Source organism: Myxine glutinosa, chromosome 6 (assembly GCF_964187855.1).
Source record: "Myxine glutinosa chromosome 6, kmMyxGlut1.1, whole genome shotgun sequence".
NCBI lineage: Eukaryota > Metazoa > Chordata > Myxini > Myxiniformes > Myxinidae > Myxine > Myxine glutinosa.
In genome coordinates this window covers 3,420,804-3,443,330 of record NC_136266.1, presented here as the reverse complement: position 1 = coordinate 3,443,330, position 22,527 = coordinate 3,420,804, and the positions used below count along the sequence as shown (strand labels likewise).

General features: G+C 44.5%; 1 protein-coding gene across 1 annotated transcript in view; it reads left to right on the top strand.

Moving 5' to 3' along the window:
- Positions 1-22,527, top strand: part of LOC137429544 (histone-lysine N-methyltransferase SETD1B) — a 237,926-nt gene that overhangs the window by 83,681 nt on the left and 131,718 nt on the right. The window lies entirely within an intron of this gene.

The window sequence follows — 22,527 nt, the reverse complement described above, 5'->3', positions numbered from 1 at the left end:
AATTAGAATCAGGTGCACCAGCTCAGGTGCAAATGATTAGAACATCGTTAGAGAGGATCTTGGAGGAACCTGTCTTATTTAAACCTGACATTTAGTTTGGTTTGCTCTTTGTTGTTGAAGTGTGTGGCGTCACCATGCCTAGATCAAAAGAGCTCTCTGAGGCCTTCAGAAAGAAGGTTATAGATGCCTACGAGTCTGGGAAGGGATTTAAAAAGATCTCCAAACAATTTGAAATCAATCATTCGACTGTCCGGAAGATCATCTACAAGTGGAGAAGATTCCAAACAACTGCCATCTTGTTCAGGCCAGGCCCCCCCAGCAAGTTCAGCCCAAGGGCAGACCGCAAGATGCTGAAAGAAGTCTCTAAGAACCCAAGAATGTCATCACGGGACCTACAGGTAGGTCTTGCCACTGTTGATGTCAAAGTGCACGAGTCTACCATTAGAAAGAGGCTGCACAAATTTGATCTACATGGGAGGTGTGCCAGGTGGAAACCTTTGCTGTCCAGAAAGAACATCAGGGCAAGACTAAAGTTTGCCAATGAACACCTAGGCAAAGACCAGCACTTCTGGAACAATGTGCTTTGGAAGGATGAGTCAAAGGTAGAGCTATTTGGCCACAGTACCAGAAGACATGTTTGGCGAAAACCAAAGACAGCATTTGACCACAAGACAGCAACCTGATACCAACTGTAAAGCATGGTGGTGGAAATAGTATGGTTTGGGGCAGCTTTGCTGCATCAGGGCCTGGGCAGCTCACCATCATAGAATCCACTATGAATTCTTCATTGTACCAGAGGGTGCTTGAGGATAATGTGAGGCCATCTGTCGGGAAGTTGAAGCTCAACCGAAGGTGGACCTTGCAACATGACAATGACCCTAAACATACCAGTACATCCACCAAGGAATGGCTGAAAAGAAAGAAATGGAGGGTTCTGGAATGGCCAAGTCAAAGCCCGGATCTAAATCCCATCAAGATGTTGTGGGGGAATTTGAAACGAGCTGTGCATGCTAGAAACCCCTCAAACATCACACAGCTGAAATAATTCTGCATGGAGGAGTGGGCAAAAAATTCTCCCAGTCGATGTCAGAGACTGGTAGACAGTTATAAGAAATGCCTACTTGAGGTTGTTTCTGCCAAAGGGGGCAATACCACCTATTAGAGCCAAGGATGTACTTACTTTTTCCACATGCGAAATTTGCATTTATGTTTATTTAAATTATACAATGGACTACAAAATGTAAATGTTTCATGATATTTGTTATATTATATCACCTTTATCTACCAATATTGTTGAAATGAAGATCAAATAGCTGTATGTTGAAATATGTTGAAAAAGTCAAAACTTTACATGGGATGTAATTACTTTTTCACGTGACTGTATGACAGAATACAACACTTCAGGGGAAAGTTTAAACATTTTAAAACTAAACCGGAAAACTATCTGGAGAAATTCCCTAAATGAGGGCATGAAGGATTGCTAAGGTGGATTAATGATTTCAGGACAGGTTCAGATGCAGGAACAGAAGAATATGAGATTGACAGCCAGGAGAGCAGATAACGAAGGAACAGGGAGGTGTATATGGGAGGAGAGGCCTACTTATTAAATTCTTCGTTAATATGTTTTTTTGAAGGTTAGGTGAAAGTGGATCAGAGGAAGAAGGAGGAAGTTGAAGGAGTATTGTGAAAATTATCTAGAATTGGAAAGGTGTCTTTTGGCTGGAGAGGATTGAGTTATGAAGGAAGGAGAGGAAAAAACAGAAAAAAACGGGTGGGGTGAAACACGGGTCGAAGAATGAACGAACAAAGAAGGAAATAATTGTTTGTTTGTTTTTAATTAAGATTTTAAACAAAGGGTAAGATGTTCGGGGAAGTATGGGGTGAAAAGAAAGACTGGAAAAAACAGTGAGGGAACGAAAGTAAATGGACCACAAAATACCGCCAAGAGGAGACAACAAGGCTTCGAGGCAGGAAACTGAAAAGACCAGGCCTGAAAAACGCAGCAAGAAACAATAGTGTTTCTATTGTTTCTATAGTGTTTTAGTGTTTCAATAGTGTTTCTAAAACAAAGTGTTTCTAGGAAGATCTCAGTGTAAATCTGCATACCTGTATAAAATCTTCGCATACCTGCATACCTGTATAAAACCTGAACCAATTCAAGTACAGGGTCATTCTGGAAGAAACATTGCTTCCATTTGCTCGTGCAGCCTTTTGAGGAAACTCTGTCTTCCAAGATGACAATGCACGGCCTCATCGTGCTCGCATGATCCAACACTTTCTTGCTGACCGTGGTGTAGAGCATATGGAGTGGCCTGCCATGTCCCCGGATATGAATCCGATAGAGAACTTGTGGGCATGATTAACGCGTCAAATCGACCACTTGGACCAGCAGCCGACCTCTGTGCGTGAATTGCAGCAGGCTATTGTCACTGCATGGCAAGCGATTCCTGTCCAAACCTTGGCAAATCTCGTGAACAGCATGCCTCAACGTGTACATGCTCTCCTGAATGCTCGTGGGGGTTACACGAAGTACTGAACTGTAATTTTACTGTCCGTAATCCCAGTCGTAATTTAACTTTTGTTTTTGTTAAAAAATTATTTTGGCTAATGTGCAAAATAAAGAGATACTTCTGGAAAACGCACAGAAGTTTAACACAGTACTGTCCGTGAATTGAGTTCGATATCAGTTTACATCACTTTCAAGGATCAATTAATTTGTTTTGAAATGTCAAATGTGGTTTTTGTTTCTTTTGAAGGTCACATTAACAAAACCTAGAATAATTTCAACATAATTCCAATGAACTTTTGGTTCTAAGTCATCTTGAAAAGTAAGTTTACCCCCGAAAAAAAAAATATTCCATATTAAATGCCAAGTCTGTATAAGGCTAAGGTGAGGGATTCCCTCCACTCAGGCACAATTACACGACACCGGGAGAAATAAAGAAAATATAATGGTTTGGTGAATCAGCCGATACTCAGCGGATGAGGATGACAGTGAAGGGCACCCGAGTCTCTGCGCGAGAAGCGCACAAGATGGCGCGAATTGCCACATGGCACTGTAGCCACGAAGTGGCGGAAAGTCGTGTCCGGGAGCACCACCGCTCAGGAACACCGTCCTCCCCCCGGCCGTTCCACGCTTGACAAGGCTCCAATCAGTCTCCCTGGCGCACACGGCACGTACCCAGCTGTCATCCAACCCGGCCGGAACAAGTGAGAGAGAGAATCCAAGCGTGACGGCTCGCACCAAAAGCCAGGACCAAGAGAGACAGAGAATGTGACCGCTTCCACCAACGCCGAGAGAGAGAGAGAGAGAGAGAGAGAGAGAGAGAGAGAGAGAGAGAGAGAGAGAGAGAGAGAGAGAGAGAGAGAGAGAAAGAGAAAGAGAAAGAGAAAGAGAAAGAGAAAGAGAAAGAGAAAGAGAAAGAGAAAGAGAAAGAGAGAAAGAGAGAAAGAGAGACAAAAATGTGACCACTGGCACACAAAGTCCAGAACGAGAGCCAGAGAATGCAACCTCTTCCACCAATGCCAGTCCAGAGAGAGCCAAAAATGTGACCGCTCGCCACGAAGCCCAGAACGAGAGAGAGAGAGAGAGAGAGAGAGCGAGGGGGGAGGGGGGGGGGTGTGGGAAGTGCGCATCTTCAACCTTTCCTTGCTGACATCACACCGACGTCACCCCGACCAATCGCCGCACCCCATCACATCAGTCCATCTGCCCGACCAATCATCCCCTTTGGGGCAGAGCCTCACGGCCTTCTTGACATCCATCGACAAAGCTCGTGGCTGGTCTCTCATCGACAATGTTCGGAGGGTGGGTTTACATGCCGATCGGCAAATGTTCGGGTCTCTTTCGGCATGACGGTGTTGTGGGTGATTGGGGCTTTTTATGGCCGTTCTTGTCGTTCGTAATGGCGGCCCTTTTTAGTTGAAATAAACAGAAGGGAAAATCAGAGGAGCCAATACATACTGGGAATTATTAATCTTATGCCCTATCTCACTAACACAAAAACCACCCTCCGTGTGGTGACATGCAAACACTCTTAACCTGAACATTTACCCTGCTTATGTACATCGAGGTGGGCTTCCTCTTCACGTCACATGGTCCACGCTTAACTAAACATTCCGAACTTTCCTAAGGTATTTTATCCCTACCCCCACAAACGTAACACAGAAATGCCCCGATGGACAAGGGACGCCACACTCAACCAGACTCTGCGTGGGATCCGAGTTGTACCACCACACCCATGGTTGGACACCCCATCCAAAACTCGCCAGCGCAGCTCCCCAGCCGCCTGGCACAATCAAATTTCCCTCCAAGGGAAATTCCCTCCAAGGCTGCTCCAAATCAATTTCCCATTTCAATTGAAATTTAATTTTGAAAATTCCAGCCTCGCGTGTCCAACCGCAGCTGCAGGTTAAAATCCCTTTGTCGGGCCTTTCTGCTCCTCCCCTGCAGCTGTTCCAAATTTACTATGGGGATCGCCTTTCCCGAGGCTCTATTCCCCATCTCCCCCATGCCCGAATCCAGCCCAGGGCCAAAACATCCCCCAGCTGGGTATTCTATTTCGGAGCCTCCGGTGCCCAAATGTGGCTCGTGGTGAGGTCCCCGTTGTCACCTTAATCTCGTCTTGGAGATGCTTAACGGACCGACTCACCTCGTCTCGCAGTCTCTGTTGGACTCGAGCAACCTCTCCCTTGATGGTGTTGTCCCAAGTGTTCAGCCGCTTCTGTAACATTTCATCCATCCTCAATCGTGGACCCCACAGGGCTTTATCGATAAACACCTGCGCTTGTTCTGTTACACGGGCCTCCAACTCTTCCACCTCCTCTGCCAAACCACCACCCTGGTGCTTTATAAGTCCCCATTCCTCTATCTGCTGTTGTATTCTGGCATCCACACAGGTCCGATAGCTCTCCAGGTCTTGATTTACTTTGTCAATTCTTTTTTTTGTTGACCCAATTTTTTCTTCCAAATTTTCCCCCATTCAAACAGCCTGGGTTTTACCCTCCTCTATTTTCAATGCCTTTTCTTCCCAATTTAGTTCAAATTCTAATGCAATTTCTTTCTCCATTTCCCCCAAATTGAGTCTCAAATTTTGTCTCGAATTCTCCCAGTCTATACTTAATTTGGTGTTCCATTCTTTCCTCTATTCTATCAATTCGTACCCCCAGTTCCTGTGTTATTCCCTACTTAATTTCGTTCATTTGATCAGTGATGTCTTTTATTTTTCTCTCCAATCGATCACTCATTCTCTTCATATGAGTATTACCCTCCATTCGTTCACTCCAGGCCACTTTTGCATGGCCTGGAGAGTCATCACACCTGTTCCCTGCATCTCGGGCTTCGCTATTGGGGATGGTGGTTTGAACGTGAGGGATGAGGGAAGCTTCTACCCTATCCTTATCAATCAACTCTACCCCGGCTCGCTCCCTTCGTCTTCGCTTCCTTCACGGCGCCACGTCATTTTGTGCACGTACGCCATTACGTGCAGAGCAGCTTTCCCTGCGTGCGAACCTTATTTACCTCAGAAAAAAAATTATCTTTTAAATTTCCTTGCGCTGGTTTTGCGCTCTCCCAATCAACCTCCAATCACCAATCAACTTTTAATTTGGAAACCTCGGTACTACGATCACCTCACTCTGCTGAGAGAGATGATTGTTTTAATTTAAATTCCAAATTTTTCAAGCTCAGCTCGCTTGGATCATGGCTGCCCTGATGGATTCAAATCCACTCTCCTGACACTATTTGTCGTGTCAGAGGGTTCGAATCCCACTCCTTGACAACATTCGTCATGTTTCCAGCAATTGAGATCACCGGTGACAAATAGCCGAATTGGTCTTTAACTCCGAGGCGAGTAGTTGAAATTGGCGGTCAGTTTGTCACGCGCGGATGGTAGGAAACAAAGCATTCACCTGACAAACCACACGGGGTTATACTGAAACCACAAAACATGCAAACATGACCAAGAAAAAAAAAAAAAAAAAAACCTTTAGAGGCCATTTTCCCCCGCAAAGTGGGGGTTGGCCTTTTTCGGGCACTGTGGTTGTTGTTTTTTTTTGTTGTTGTTGGTCCCCTTTTTGAAGCAATGTTTTACGGCCGGATGCCCTTCCTGCCGCCAACCCTTTTTGTCGCCTTTTATGACGAGCAGGCCATTACCAGTGAACTGGTACTCAATTAGCCGACCTCGGAAGGATGACAGGCTGAGTCAACCCCCCTGGCGTTAATTCAGCGATCGACCGGGATTCGAACCCAGGATCCTAAGCTGGCACCCTAGCCACTAGCCCAACACCAGGCTTTAAAAACATGACCAAGAAAATTCAATAATAATTATTTTAATGTAAATAAATGAAGAAATAAAGTGAGTGCTGAGGTAAAACTAATTCCTATGTGAGGTGCCTGCACATACTGACTAAAATACAGACAAAGGGACAGATAATAAAATAAAATAAAATTACCTTTGCAGGCCAGCACTCAGCTCTGGTCTCAAATGGCTTTCTTTCACGCTGGTGGTCGTTGAAGCTCGATGCCACTGCGCTGGAAGCGTACAAGATGGCCACGGAGTCTGCGCTCTTCGGCGCCACAAACATGAGGTGAGTTGTGAGGGTGGTCCTCCTTTGTGTCCCTCTGCCATCTGGGGAAGCACAATGCGGACCCCAGTCCACCACGAGCCCAGCGGTGTCTGAAATCCCCTCAAAATCCAACCGACTCGGCAAAAAGTGTTCCTCACAGGCACACACAAAAGAAGAAACAGCTCCTCCACCAACGTCCGTTTCTCTCTAGCTCCTTCTCCAAGCTTCTTGCTCTGATGTCACCCCGACCAATCACAAAGCTCAGGGGCGTGGTCTGCCAGCTCTGCTCCTCCACGCCCCTCGTGCCACTCTGAAGGCGTGGCCTGCCGACTTTGCTTGGCGTGAGTGTTCATTAAGGCGTGGCTTACCGTATTTTCCGGTGTGTCAACCGCGGTTTTTTACCGACGGGAAAACCCTAAAAAAGGGGGTGCGGTTGATACACAGTAACAAAAATTTGTGCATTGAAAAACTGTCATATCAACGGGATGTAATCTTTATATTACTTTGGGGTTGCGGGGATACAATGATGAATGATCGTCAATTACGTTACTAAGGTAGGTTCAACGCCGATTACTGCTGCCAGTCAAAATACAAGAAAGTTTGAAGTTTGTAATATTTGATTTTTCTATGCGTGTTTGTGAAAATGTGTACTTTCACTAGTTCTCTTTGAATGACAGGTCACATAGTGAATAGAGTGTGCTAAATAAAGACAGGATTAAGTCACAAAACAAAAGCGTCAACATGGTAAACAGGATGTTTTGCATGGGACATTATGACGTACCTATTGTCTAACGAACGCCGCGGTATTACCTATTGAAGTCGGCTTTGATGCCGCCGCATGGGCTGGGCGAATGTATAAAACGGAGAGGTCAACGTGGAGTTTCACCATTCGTTCTATCCTGTTCGAGCTATCAAGACCAAGATTCACCATTCGCTTCTATCCTGACCAAGACCAAGCTTCACCATTCGCTTCTATCCCCTGACCAAGACCACGAGATGGCACCGCAATCATTCACAGCAGCTTTCAAGCTCCGTGCCTGCAGGTTTGCAGAAGAGTTTAGTAATCGGGCGGCCGGCCGACACTTCGGAATCGACGAGTCCGTCATTAGACGCTGGCGGACTAACAAGCAGACGCTGGAGACGATGCCGAAGAAGAAGAAGGCGATGACACTCAAGATGACATCATCTGGGAGGATGAAGTGGCAGTGACCGACGATGGAGAAGAGGATAACGATGGAGAAGAGGATAACGGAGAAGAGGACGATGATCTCGCCTACCCATACTCGGATGATGATCTTCGTAATGTCTTCCCTGAAGAAACAGATGACGAGGATTTCTTCGGATTTTAGAGCCTAAACCCAACGGCCCTTTTCCGACGATGGAGAAGAGGATAACGACGACGAGGATCTCGCCTACCCCGACTCGGATTGGACTGAAGAAACGGATGACGAGGACTTCTTCGGATTTTAGAGACTAAACCCAACGGCCCTTTTCAGGGCCCCACATTGGCAAGAGCCAAAACCCAACGGCCCTTTTCAGGGCCCCACATTGGCAAGAAAGAATAATTATAATGTGTTTAAAATTCTCTTTCAACTCATTTCATGTATTTTCACTCTTTCTCTGTCTTCAGTTTCTCTTTCCTTTCATCATATTTCGCTTTCCATTTTATTTATTTATTCTCTTCTCTTTTTTAAATTTTCCTGATTTTTTTTTTCCCCTCGAAAATCTGATATATTTTTTGATTTTTTTTGAAGTCGAAAATCGGGGGTGCGGTTGATACACGGGTGCGTTTGATACACCGGAAAATACGGTACTTGCCGACTGGCAAAGTCCGGGCACTGTCGGTAGTTGTGGTGGTTTATTGGAGGCTTTGCATGGCTGGCCTTGTGGTTGTTGTAAAACGTAGGGAAAAGGTCACAGAGGGAATATCACATACTGGGGAAAACTAACCTTAATCCCTGACTAGTTCGCACATCTTCACCCCTCGTGTGAAGACACATACACATTCAAAAGCTTCAGTTTCCCTACTTAAATACATGGAGATGTCTCCTACGCATTCACGGTCCATGCTATAACTATACAATCCTATCTTTACTATGGGATTCCATCATCTACCCCTACAAACGTAAAATATTATTATGAATTGAGAAGATAATAATGGGAACGGTTCTCATTCGGTTTGTATTTATAATAGTAAAGCCAAATTTTATTTTGATAGTTATGATCTTCCACCACCTGCTGAAGTAATGAACTTCTTACAGAATGGTGTTTATCAAACATTAGAAGTCCAAGAGTTTAATTCCAAATGTTGTGGTCAATTATGTTTATATGTATTATTTCAACTCAACAACAATGAAAATTTTCATGATGTCATTTTAAATCTAATATAAATGATTAAATTTGTATATGTGGGAAAATTACATGCCCAGACCAGGAATCAAACCCAGCTCCCCGGGAAAACCGTACCAGTGCTCTGGCATCTGAACTATCTGGGCGACCTTGACTGAGCATGAAATTTTCCCACACATACTGTATGATTGGCACTCTCTTTCCGTCAATGCTTCCTGGGCACTCACTGCCAACCATAGGAGCACCAACGGCCTGAACACGAGAGGGTCTTCCTCCAATGTGGGGGACAAATCCATGTCCTCTATTATAAACACCACAGGGGGCGTAGTGAAGCAATTAGATTAATGAACAGGATTAAATAATTTAATTGATATATGTGGGAAAATTACAGTGAGTGCCCCAGAAATTTTCTATTAGGCCGACGAAGTCGCCGGAGGCATTATGTTTTCAGGTTGTCCATCAGGTTGTCCGTCCGTCTGTCCGTCTCTGTCTGTCTGTCTGTCCGTCCATCTGTGATATGTTTTCGTTACTGCGGTAACTTGAGAACGGCTGAAGGGATCATAGTCAAACTTGGTGCAGGTATGTATAATGATGTAAAGATGAAGTGAATAGATTTTGGGGTCACGGGGTCAAATACCAAAGGTCAGAGGTTATGCTAGGTAAGAAATCCTGTTACTGCGATAATTTGTGAACCAGTGATGGGATTCTGACCAAATTTGGTACAATTATGTAGAATGATATAAAGATTAACTCATTAGATGTTGGGGTCAAAGGTCAAAGTCTGTAATAGGCCTATAACTTGAGAACAGCTGAAGTGATCTAATTCAAACTTGGAACAGGTATGTATAATGATGTAAAGATTAACTGATTTAGATTTTGTGGTCAAAGGTCAAAGTCTGTAATCGGTCTATAACTTGAGAATGGCCAAAGGGATCTAATTCAAACTTGGCACAGATATGTATAATAATGTAAAGATTAACTTATTCGATTTTGGGGTCCCGAAGTCAAAGGCAAAAGGTCAGAGGTCATGTCAGGTAAAATTGTAATAACTTGAGAACAGCTGAATGGATTTAAATCAACCTTGGTACAAGTATTATAATGATGTAATAATGTGGGTGTAGGCATATCAGTTGACATTGTGACGTCGCACAGTATTGTTCTAGTTTTATACATAAATTACAGCAAAAAGGCAACAAGAAAAGTATAATTTTTGTATTCAAGGATGCTTACAAGAAAAGGATCCGAGATATTACATTTCTTATGAATTGGAACATATACACAGGACTTTTGTAATGAAGAACTGGCCTTATACTGATGTTGCTTATCTACAAATGGAGATTTAATTAAAATATTAAATAAAAATCAACTTCTAAAAGTGATAAAATATATAACTCTTTTAGAAATCATCAACAAATCTTATTGGTTTCCTATTATGAGAAAAATAATTATGGATACAAGAATATCACAGAATCCAGATGAATATATTGTTGCGGTGGTTCCAATTATCCCACTCCTTAACAACAATTTGTTGTGGGGCCAGGGTTTAAAACCCCCTTCTTGCACAACAATTTTTGTTGCGTGATTCCCCTCGATTAATATCGGAGAATCACGAATACCTTCAAGGTGCACGGATCAAGGTGCACGCGCGTGCCGAAGAACCACGCAATCGAACCCTCGCTTTCACACACCTTATTCAATTGCGTGCCGAGCAGATTTGCATGGTGTGGAAAGCGGCGTTACCCCACGAGATTTATGGATCTGAGTCGAGCCAAATGCGGTCCCGGATGATGCTAGGCCAATGGAGAAAAGACGTACCGAACAGGTTGAAAAGTAACAACAAAATGTACAGCCTTTTATTTTGAAGGCACAGAGAAACAGAGACGAAAATTCAGCTTTTCAATTATTACCTAATAATAACCCGGACTTGGCACCTTCACACTCTGACACACACACACACACACACACACACACACACACACACACACACACACACACACACACACACACACACACACACACACACACAGGGAAAAAGGACACTGGTTAAGGGCGTACCGATGTACGTGCTGGAATTGCCTCGCTAATGACCACGTGGTCTGGTGTGCGCGGCTCGCAGTTCAATACCTGATCCGGACGTGCAGCCTGGATGAGGTAAGGTCCGAAGGACGAACCGCCACCTCGAAGTTGGTACGGACGAACGTCAGCACAGGTTGGACAAGCTTGCAGGTCAGCCGGATGGCGCAAAAGATCGGCGCAGAAGCGATTGGTGTCGACGAAGAACAAAGGCCAAAACCCGTGTCGTTGGAGCTAAAACAAGAGAGTCCAGAGGAGGGTGTCGTCCACATGGCAAAATCCCAGGCAAGGCAAGATCGAACAGAGCAGGAGGTCGTCCTGTGCGCAGCGAAATCCTCGGCAAAAGAGAATGATAATGCGCTCCGCGTGGACCTTTACCAGACCCACTCACGCCCTTCAAAATGTTCCAGAGCCTCCCATTGGCTGAGGCTTGTCGCATCATGGCGAGGTGTTCCCGCCTCCTCACTGGTCACGTGGGCCTGTGCTTCTGGCCATGCCTTCCTGCACATTAGTAATGGCTTCTCCCAGCCACGAAGGCTTGACATCCTGCCTAACTCAACGCATATTTGGTCTTTATTATGACACAATGGGAAAGGGATAATCTTTACATTCAATAAGACATAACTGACTAATGCAGGCTACATGTTGTCGTGCAATTGACTAAAGGGGGTCTGCCCTTTTTTTTTTTGTATACAAGATCGAGGCTCGTGAAACCTCGTGTTAGGGGACCTCGTGTGGCCTTTATGCCACAACCACAACACTACCCCCTTCTCTCACCAAGACTCGACCCGAGTCGTCCACATGGAGCGGCTGGGGTGAGCTGGCATTAATTTAAACATTACTTTTAGTGTGACACGTAGATGTGTTTCCCCTAACATTTAAAACTCTAATCCCAGTGTGACATTTTTAATTTTTTTTAATTTTTTACCATTTAAATGTACATTTTAAAACTAAATATGTCCTTCCTAATGCGTTGAGAAACTAGCTAACAGATTCACACCCACAACCTTATACTGTTCACGTATTGCCGGAATTTTGAAACTAAACACATAACCGGTGGGCAACATTTTTTACATTTTACACTACACAGAATTTATTTACAAAAACTATGACTCAGGACCTGGACTTGAGGAATAAAACTTGGAGCACTTGTTGCTGGAGTCATCTTCTGGCTTCTTGCCTTGGTGGGCGGGCTAACAAAACCGGCTGGCCCTGACCGGCATTCAGGCCATTTCAAAATCAGGGTCATCTAAATCTTCAAAATTCCACACATGGATCTTTTTTTTTTTTTTCTGAGCAGGGCCACTCGACCAGTGGTCCAAATGTGTGGCGTCAGTGCCACCCAACAGATGATCCATGTGTGGCATCAGTTCCACCCAACAGGTGGTCCATATGCAGCAAGATGATGAGGCAGCCAAGAGGTGTAACCATGGAGATGGGTGTGGCCACTGAGCCAGTGGTCCATAAGGTGATGGATGGATGGATGTATGTGAGTTATGGATGGCAGCAAGATGCTGCGACGGCAAGCTGAGTCCTCGTGATGGTCCTGGATCGGGGAGGAAGAGAAGACGCAACGAGCAAAACAGGAAAAGACACGGTGGCACATGCAAAACACAGGTATGACAAGTGGGTGAGAGGAACGCCGGCAGAGTGAACTCGAGCCTGGCCCTACCCGTTCGTTCCCCCCACCGTTAACTACACTACCCTAGCCCTCCTTGTATTTACAATTCGTGTCCACGTCTTGTCTCCCACGTCCCCTCTTTATTCCAAATTCGTCCCCAACTCCCCCCAGATTCTCCCAGGAAGGAAAGGTGGAATGAACACAATGTTTCGTACTCACATCGTGATGCATCTTACTAATCAAACATTGAGCCCCGTGGTGCGAAATCCATCCCCTTGTGGATGGTTGTGGATGGTGCGAAGGGGTCTTCACAAAATCGTAACTTCACTAACATCATTTGCACATTTTAATCTCCCTGGGTTTGTACCCTGCCAATCGGCCTTCTTTAAACTATGTGGTTCTAAGAACCCGAATTCCCATTGCCCACACTGTGGTGCCCTCCTGAATTTGGGTCTAACCCCACGATTTTTCTATCTGTGCCCTCGCACAATTTCGGGGCTGGGTCGTGTGGCTCTACCAGCAGGTCTACCTACCTGCACCCCTCCGTTCACTGGAGCTGCCTCCCGAGCTTGCCTGCTCCTCACTCTAACCTACCTGGGGAAGGCCCTCCCTGGCGCTTACCCCCCTTATGCCCACCTTGGAATTGGGCAACCCGGGTCCTTTCCCTGGATCCTCGGGCCCCACTCACACTAACCTAACTGGCTCCCTGAGCCTACCTGCAGCCTTACCTGGCCGACTAGCTACCAGCGACGGTGTGTCCGAATAACTATTTCTTCTAATAAGCCAGACGCCCAGCCATTCCAACGCCTCATGCACCTTACAAAAATAAAAACGATTTCCACAACCAGCACCACAGGTGTCAATATCCAAGTAATTTACCTGTACCCTCTATCTAACTTTCAACTACCCCACCGGGCCTCCGTGAATGGGTTCCACTCCCCCCCCATTCAATCCGTCGCACCATGCATTCCACACCATGCATTCCACACCAATTATTTTCACTCCACAACACAATTAAATTCCCACTTACACACAGTATCATTTATCTAACTGTATTCCCCTATAACTTGTGCTTCCCCATTGTCCCTTTACACGACGCACACCCTTTGTTAACAACCAGCTAAACTCTCTACGTCCCCACTACTGTTCATTGTCACTACTTAAATCTCAGTCCCTATGGTCTCTCTAGATCCCTAATCATTATCCTAGCCCTCCCTCAGCTAGTGCTTCGGTGCCCCCATGGAGCAACCATTGCTGGCCCCTCCATGGGCCTAACAATGCTATCCCCCTAAACTAGTGCTCATGGGTCCCATATCGTGGGGAATGGTCTCACCACCATACCCCCACGTGGGGGGGGGGGGGGGGGGTGCAATACTCCCCCCAGTCTTCTAAGCCATGAGCCACCATCTGTGGAGGTACTTGATCGCGACTCGGCCTCCAAGGGCCGAGCGATCCATGAGGGTGCCTGCTCGCCTGTATCGGGTTTTATTTGGTCGCCTGTATCGGGTTTTGTCTGGTCGCCTGTATAGGGTTTTATCTGGTCGCCTGTATCGGGTTTTATCTGGTCGCCTGTATCGGGTTTTATCTGGCCGCCTGTATCGGGTTTTATCCGGCCGGCAGAGACGATCCGAGGGGCGTGGATTTGGTGGTCCCAGGTGCCAGGGTCCATCCCTGCGCGGGGCCTTGCGGTCCCACGCACGATGACCCAATCGGCCACGGTTAGAGCACCTCACCTGGTAAGGTGCTTGCCTTTGACAATCCAAATTACCCCTCGAAACCCGCCGATCGCTCTTGCCGCGGTACGGCGCCAACAATACCGTGCGGGTGCCGGAGGTACGAATCACGCACGCTGGTCCTTGCGAGACTGACGCCGCACCGATTCCCTCCGGTCTCCACGGTGCACCACCCATCGGGGGCTCGCGTACTCTATTCGTCTCACTAAGCACTACCCCGGTCGGCGTCGATGCCTGAGCCTGATCATTTCTCGCACTCCATTTTGTACTCGTACACACCGGTGCGCACACTCTCTCCACACACTCCGTACCCGCACACACCGATGCGCACACTCTCTCCACACACTCCGTACCCACACACACCGGTGCGCACACTCTCTCCACACACTCCGTACCATTCATTTCCCTCACACTTGGCCCTTCACGAACTCCCGGGTCTATCCCGACCCCCAAGCTCGCCGAACACCCCATCGCACCGAACACATTCCCAAAATCGCCACTCACCTCGGGACCCATCTTCCTCTGGCTCTCTTCAAGAACCTGTAAACTTTCTATTTGATTAACAGATTCTTCATCACGATGCGAGCACCACTCTTGCATTCATTCCCGCAATTCCTATCCTAATTCATTCCCCGTCTCTTCTTCTGTCTTTTCAATTTCAATTATTCCTCCTTCTACCTTCTCCAGCTTCTGTTTCACCTCTGTTATTTCCCGCTGTGCCCCTACTATTTCCTGCTCGAACTCTACCTTTGTCGGTTCCTCTACCTCCCCCGTCAATACTTCCATTGCCCCAGTCAGTTTGGCCGTGCTGTCCTTCAGCCCTTGCTGGACGCTCATCTCACTCCGCTTTACCTCGTCACGTGCACCCGCGAACGTCTCGCTCATTCTACGCCCAAACTCCTCCCCCATCGTTTTCATATTGCAGTTTGACTCCTCCCTCATGGTGTCCATCCGAGTACTCATTTTATCCATTCCATCACCTATTTTATCCATCCGATCACCCAATCGATCACCTATTTTGTTCATTTCACTTCTTGACTCTTTCATTTGCACTGCAAAGCATGCTCTGATTTGAGTCATGAATAACTCCATGTTAACCCCCGCTTACACAGCGGGTTCGGCCTCCGCCGTTGGCCCTGCGTGCGAAGCGCCGCCATTGTCTTCACTCCCTGCCGTGCTGTGATCAACTCCAAGTTCAATCTGTTTGCCTGTGTCCTGGGCCATTAATTCCTCATTCTCTACATTTTCTATACCCACCGGAACCTGCACGTTGTGGCCCGACATCATCCGAATTTAATTTATTTCTTTTAAATTTGTTTTAAACTAAATTTCCAAACACTCGTAATTTCACAGTACGTTAAACGTACTGCAGGTCCAATCCCACTCCCGGACAACAATTTGAGGCGGTAGGGTCAAATCCCCACTCCTGACAGCAATTTGTTACGGTTGTTCCAATTATCGCACTCCTTAACAACAATTTGTTGCGGGGGCCAGGTTTAAAACCCCCTTCTTGCACAACAATTTTTTTTGCGTGATTCCCCTCGGTTAATACCGGAGAATCACGAATACCTTCAAGGTGCACGGATGAAGGTGCACGCGCGTGCCGAAGAACTGCGTGATCAAACCCTCGCTTTCACACACCTTATTCAATTGCGTGCCGAGCGGATTTGCACGGTGTGGAAAGCGGCGTTACCCCACGAGATTTATGGACCTGAGTCTAGCCAAATGCAGTCCCGGATGATGGTAGGCCAATAGAGAAAAGATGTACCAAACAGGTTGTAAAGTAACAACAAAATGTACAGCCTTTTATTTTGAAGGCACAGAGAAACGGAGACGAAGATTCAGCTTATCAATTATTACCCAATAATAATAACCCCGACTTGGCGCCTTCACACTCTGACACACACACACACACACACACACACACACACACACACACACACACACACACACACACACACACACACACACACACAGAAAAAGGACACTGGTTAAGGGCGTACCGATACGTGCTGGAAATGCCTCGCTGGTGACCACGTGGTCTGGTGTGCGCGGCTCGCAGTTCAATACCCGATCCGGACGTGCAGCCTGGATGAGGTAAGGTCCAAAGGACGAACCGCCGCCTCGAAGTTGGTACGGACGAACGTCAGCACAGGTTGGACAAGCTTGCAGGTCAGCCGGATGGCGCAAAAGACGGCGCAGGAGCGATTGGTGTCGACGAAGAACAAAGGCCAAAACCCGTGTCGTTGGAGCTAAAACAAGAGAGTCCAGAGCCGGGTATCGTCCACGTGGCAAAATCCCAGGCAATGCAAGATCGAACAGAGCAGGAGGTCATCCTGTGCGCAGCGAAATCCTCGGCAAAAGAGAATGATAATGCGCTCCGTGTGGGCTTTTACCAGACCCGCCCACGCCCTTCAAAATATTCCAGAGCCTCCCATTGGCTGAGGCTTGTCGCATCATGGCGAGGTGTTCCCGCCTCCTCACTGGTCATGTGGGCCTGTGCTTCTGGCCACGCCTTCCTGCACATTGGTAATGGCTTCTCCCAGCCATGAAGGCTTGACAGCCTGCCTAACTCAGCGCATATTTGGTCTTTATTACTACACAATGGGAAAGGGCTAATCTTTACATTCAATAAGACATAACTGGCTAATGCAGGCCACATGTTGTCGTGCAATTGACTATAGGGGGTCTGCCTTTATGGCACAACCGCAACAATATGCTTGATATTTTATGGGGAGATGGTTCAAGTGTAGCAAGGGATGAGGAAGGAGGCGAGGGAAGAGAGGGAGAAGGAGGAGAGGTAACTGAGGGAGAAGGAGGAGTGGGAGGAGAGAGCGAGGGAGGAAAAATATAAAAATATGGATATTACTGAGAATAGAAAAAGATTGGAGATATTACAGAAAATAAATGAAACTACGCACAGAAGAGGAAAAGAAAGAATTAACAACCTCGACTTTGATTCTGCAACTGGACCTGACGGCATCAGCCCACGGGTCCGAAAAATCCTGTTCTTCCGCTCTTTCACTCCCTCTCTCTGTTGTCTTCACCCTCTCTTTTGCTCAAGGTCATCTGCCAGCATCCTGGAAATCAGCAAACATTCCCGCTTTACACAAAAAGGTGCAAAAACAGATCATTGGAACTAGAGACCAATCAGCCTTCTCCCAATTATCAGCAAAGTCATGGAATCCATCATTGCTTTGGATATGAAATCTTTCCTCTTCTCCAATGGCTTGATCTCTGATCATCAATTTGGTTTCAGACCAGGTCACTCTACTCTGGACATGCTGCTTCTGCTGTCTCAACAAAGGATGGAGGTCCTCAATGCCAAACAGGAAATTAGAGCTGTCTCCCTTGACATATCACGTGCCTTCGATACGGTCTGGCACCCCGCTTTGTTCACCAAACTCACCTCCTTTTGTATCCATGGAAATCTCCACGCATGGCTGGTGGACCTCCTCTCTAGTCGTTGTCAACGTGTGGCCCTGAATGGGTTTCTCTCATCTCCTCTTCCTGTTCAGGCTGGAGTTCCCCAAGGTAGTGTTCTGGGCCCTGTGCTTTTTCTGGTCTTCATCAATGATCTCTCCGACTCTCTTGAAAATCCTCTCTATCTCTTTGCTGATGACTCCACTCTCTGCTGCTCCATTCCTCATCCCTCAGATCGGCAGTCTGCAGCCTCACTCTTTGCAGACCTGGACAAAATCACAGACTGGGCAAACAAGTGGAACATGTCTTTCAATCCTGACAAATCTCACACTCTTACGATGTCTCTCCGAAAAGACCGACTGGAAAACCCTCCCATCCACTTTCTGAATAATCCTCTCCAATAAGTTCTGTCACTCAAGCTTTTGGGTCTCACTATCTGCCATGATCTTTCCTGGGAAAACCACATTGCAAATCTGGCCTCCAAAGCCAGTTGCCGACTGGGCATCCTCCGTCGTGCGATGTCCTTCCTTGGCACACCTGAGCTCCTCACCACATACAAGGCTTTCATCCGCAGCTCAATGGAATACTGCTCTCCCCTCTGGGCTGGTGCTCCTGCTTCACACCTAGCTCGTCTTCACGCTGTTGAAACCAAAGCATTCAGAATCATTGGAATCTCCCGCGATGAAGCTACTTCTGAGGGCCTTTCACTTAGTCACCCCAGGCAGGTTGGTGGTCTTTCTGTCTTCTACCAACTCCTCTCCGGCCTTGCTCCTCCAGCTCTCTCTGGGCTCTGTCCCCCAAATATTCCTACAGGTCGCACAAGATCTGCCTGCAACCCTCTCATGGTTAAACTGCCAAAATCAAGACTCTCTGCTCACCTTCACTCCTTCATCCTCTTTTCTCCCGCCTCTGGAACAAACTCCCTCACTCTCTTCAATCCCACTCCTCCCTCCAGGTCTTTAAAACAGCTGTTCACCACCATGTCTTATCTTCCCCCATCCAAAACCTTGATCTCTTCTACCCCCGCTAATTTCACCCCAAATCCACTTTTTTGAAATACCAACTTCTTTCCTGGAAGTCCTTGGTGTCCTTGTGTTTATACTTCTCCCACCCCCCCCTTCCAAAGCCGCCTCCCCCCAAGCCCTCCCCCCCCCCCACACATTGCCGATGTCCCTGCTCTCAAATGTTGTGTTTATGTGCTTCCCCATCTCTCGCCATCTTGTCTACCGCTCCCCCTTTTATACACTTTGTTTGTTTGTCTGTTTGATTTGTTTGTGGGATAAACGTTAGCTCTTTCACGAGCCTCGATTCTGTCTACAAAAAAAACAAAACAAGTCTTATGAAAATATTAGTTTCAAGTATGACTTCACCAATGACTTCAATTTTGTGGAGGAGATATAAACGACAAACCGAAGAGGAAGAAGAGGAAGCTTATGTCGTTGATGATGTTGGGGTTATTGGCTTTGGTTAAGACTTTACAATTGTTTCCTAAATAAATGGAATAGAGAGTGAATGCATTTCTAAGCATTCGTCGTTTTAAAAATTAAGATTCAAATGTATATGTTGGAAGCTAGAAAGGTTTTTGCACTCTGTCGGAATTTTTCTCATATATAAATACAATGACGTATCAAAGGTAAAAAGAAAACCAACACTAAAAATATATTGTATGTGAAAAGTAAAAATAATAGGGTAATACAAAAGGGAATATGTTCAGTGTGTGGTACTAAAAAGAGTAAGTTCATCTCCCAAAAAAATGTGAGGGGGGTATACAACAATTTTTATCAGGAAGCAGATTTACAACAACTGGAATTCCAGGGAATTACATGTGCTGGGGTATTCTTTCTGTGGTCTGGGAACAAACTTGGATAAAAGATGAGATGAAGATGGAAAGCCGAAACACTGCTCCAAACCTAAAAATTAGGGTTGATGAAGTGTGTATGAAGAACGATATTAATTATGGGTATAGCATGACATTGGATGAAAAACACGAAGCCGACAGAGAAATGTTGTATAATTTGTCTTTGATACGAAATCCAACGTTGAGAGAAAAAAAAAGTTGATAGGTTTATTGTTGAATGAAGCACCAAGTTACACCATATTGTTTGTTGATATACTCAATGGCGATGAGTGTTATAAGAAAATTAAGCTATTGCCTAAAATACAACATAAACAACTACAGACACATTCAAAGTACACCGCCCCCATGCCAAATAATTAAATATCCTCTGGTGCCCGGCAATACCGCAGTACAGCTTATAGAGACTGCATTGGGAGGGAGAGGTGTACAATAATTGATTGATTAATTGTATAATTAAAATCAATAAAAGATTATCACAAAATATTTTCTTAATCAATTGGCTAATGGCAGCACTAAACCACTAGTGCTTCCTCCGAAGATGTATCTTTTAGAAATTTAATTAAATAAGTCATTAATAAAAAATTAAATAATTAATTGATTAATCAATAAATAATTAATCGATCAAATGATTAATCAATAAATATAAAATATCCTTGATAGCCACATCACCTGGTCACTGTCATGTCCAAATATTATCTTCCCAGCTTAAAAGGTGCCTGAGATATTGGCCAAATGAGAAAGAAAATAAATAAATGATTAATAATGAAAATAAATAAATAATAATCATTAAAAAAATAATTATTAATCAATTCAGTCAGAGAACACATAAACCACCACCATTTCATCAGAATCTGTAACTTAAAAAAAAAAAAAAAATTGTCATTAATCGAATAATTAAATAATTAATCGATGAATTGATTAATAAATAAATCAAAAATAGCCTTTGCAGCCAAATCACCTGGTCATTGGCATGTCGAAATATCAGCTTCCTAATTCAAAAGGTGCCTGAGTTGATGGTCAGAAGAGAAAGGAAATTTGATTAATTAAATAAGTACTTAATTAATCGCTAATAATTAAATAACTCCTCAATTAATTGATTAATCAAAAAACAAAAAAATACAATTTTTGACAAAGAACTTGCTCACTATTGTGCCGAAATTTCAGCTTCCTAGCTCAAAGGATGGCTGAGATATCGCCCGGACAAACAAACAAACAAACAAACAAACAAAGAAAACAAACAAACAAACAACCAGAGTGAAAACTGAGTACTCCCTTTCAGCGTGCGTCACTGCCGAGCCACCGGAGTACTCCCTTTCAGCGTGCGTCACTGCCGAGCCACCTTCGGTGCCCGGCAGTGACGATTTGCAATGCCTGGAGATGGCATAGGAAAGGAGCGGTGTACAATAGCCACATTACTTGGTCACTCATGTCCAAATATTAGCTTCCGAGCTCAAAAGGTGCCTGAGATATTGGCCAAATGAGAAAGAAAATAAATAAATGATTAATAATGAAAATAAATAAATAATAATCATAAAAAAATTAAATTATTAATCAATTCGGTCAGAGAACACATAAACCACCACCATTTCATCAGAATCTGTAACTTAAAAATAAAAAAATAAAAATGTAGTCATTAATCTAATAATGAAATAATTAATCGATTAATTGATTAATTGATTCATGAATAAATCAAAAATAGCCTTTGCAGCCAAATCACCTCGTCATTGGCATGTCCAAATATCAGCTTCCTAACTCAAAAGGTGCCTGAGTTAATGGTCAGAAGAGAAAGGAAATTTGATTAATTAAATAAGTACTTAATTAATCGCTAATAATTAAATAACTCCTCAATTAATTGATTATTCAAAAAACAAAAAATAGCGTTTTTGACAAAGGACTTGCTCACTACTGTGCCGAAATTTCAGCTTCCTAGCTCAAAGGATGGCTGAGATATCGCCCGGACAAACAAACAAACAAGAAAGAAAGAAAGACAAGTACACATACATTCAAAGTACACCGCCCCCATGCCAAATAATTAAATATCCTACAGCACGGCATTGCCGGGGTGCCTCCGGCGCCCGGCAATACTGCGGTGCAGCTCAAAGAGACTGCATTGGGAGGGAGAGGTGTACAATATTGATTGATTAATTGCATAATTAAAATCAATAAAAGATTATCATAAAATATTTTCTTAATAAATTGGCTAAAAGCATAACTAAACCACTAGTGCTTCATCCGAAGATGTATCTTTCAGAAATTTAATTTAAAAAGTCATTAATAAAAAAATTAAATAATTAATACGTTAATCAATAAATAATTAATCAATGAAATGATTAATCAACAAATCAAAAATATCCTTTATGGCCACATCACCTGGTCACTGTCATGTCCAAAAATTAGCTTCCGAGCTCAAAAGGTGCCTGAGATATTGCCCAGATGAGAAAGAAAATAAATAAATGATTAATAATGAAAATAAATAAATACTAATCATAAAAATTAAATTATTAATCAATTCGGTCACAGAACACATAAACCACCACCATTTCATCAGAATCTGGAACTTAAAAAAAAAGAAAAAAAGTCATTAATCGAATAATTAAATAATTAATCGATTAATTGATTAATTGATTAATTAATAAATCAAAAATGGCCTTTGCAGCCAAATCACCTGGTCATTGGCATGTCCAAATATCAGCTTCCTAACTCAAAAGGTGCCTGAGTTAATGGTCAGAAGAGAAAGGAAATTTGATTAACTAAATAAGTACATAATTAATCGCTAATAATTAAATAACTCCTCAATTAATTGATTAATCAAAAAACAAAAAATACTGTTTTTGACAAAGGACTTGCTCACTATTGTGCCGAAATTTCAGCTTCCTAGCTTAAAGGATGGCTGAGATATCGCC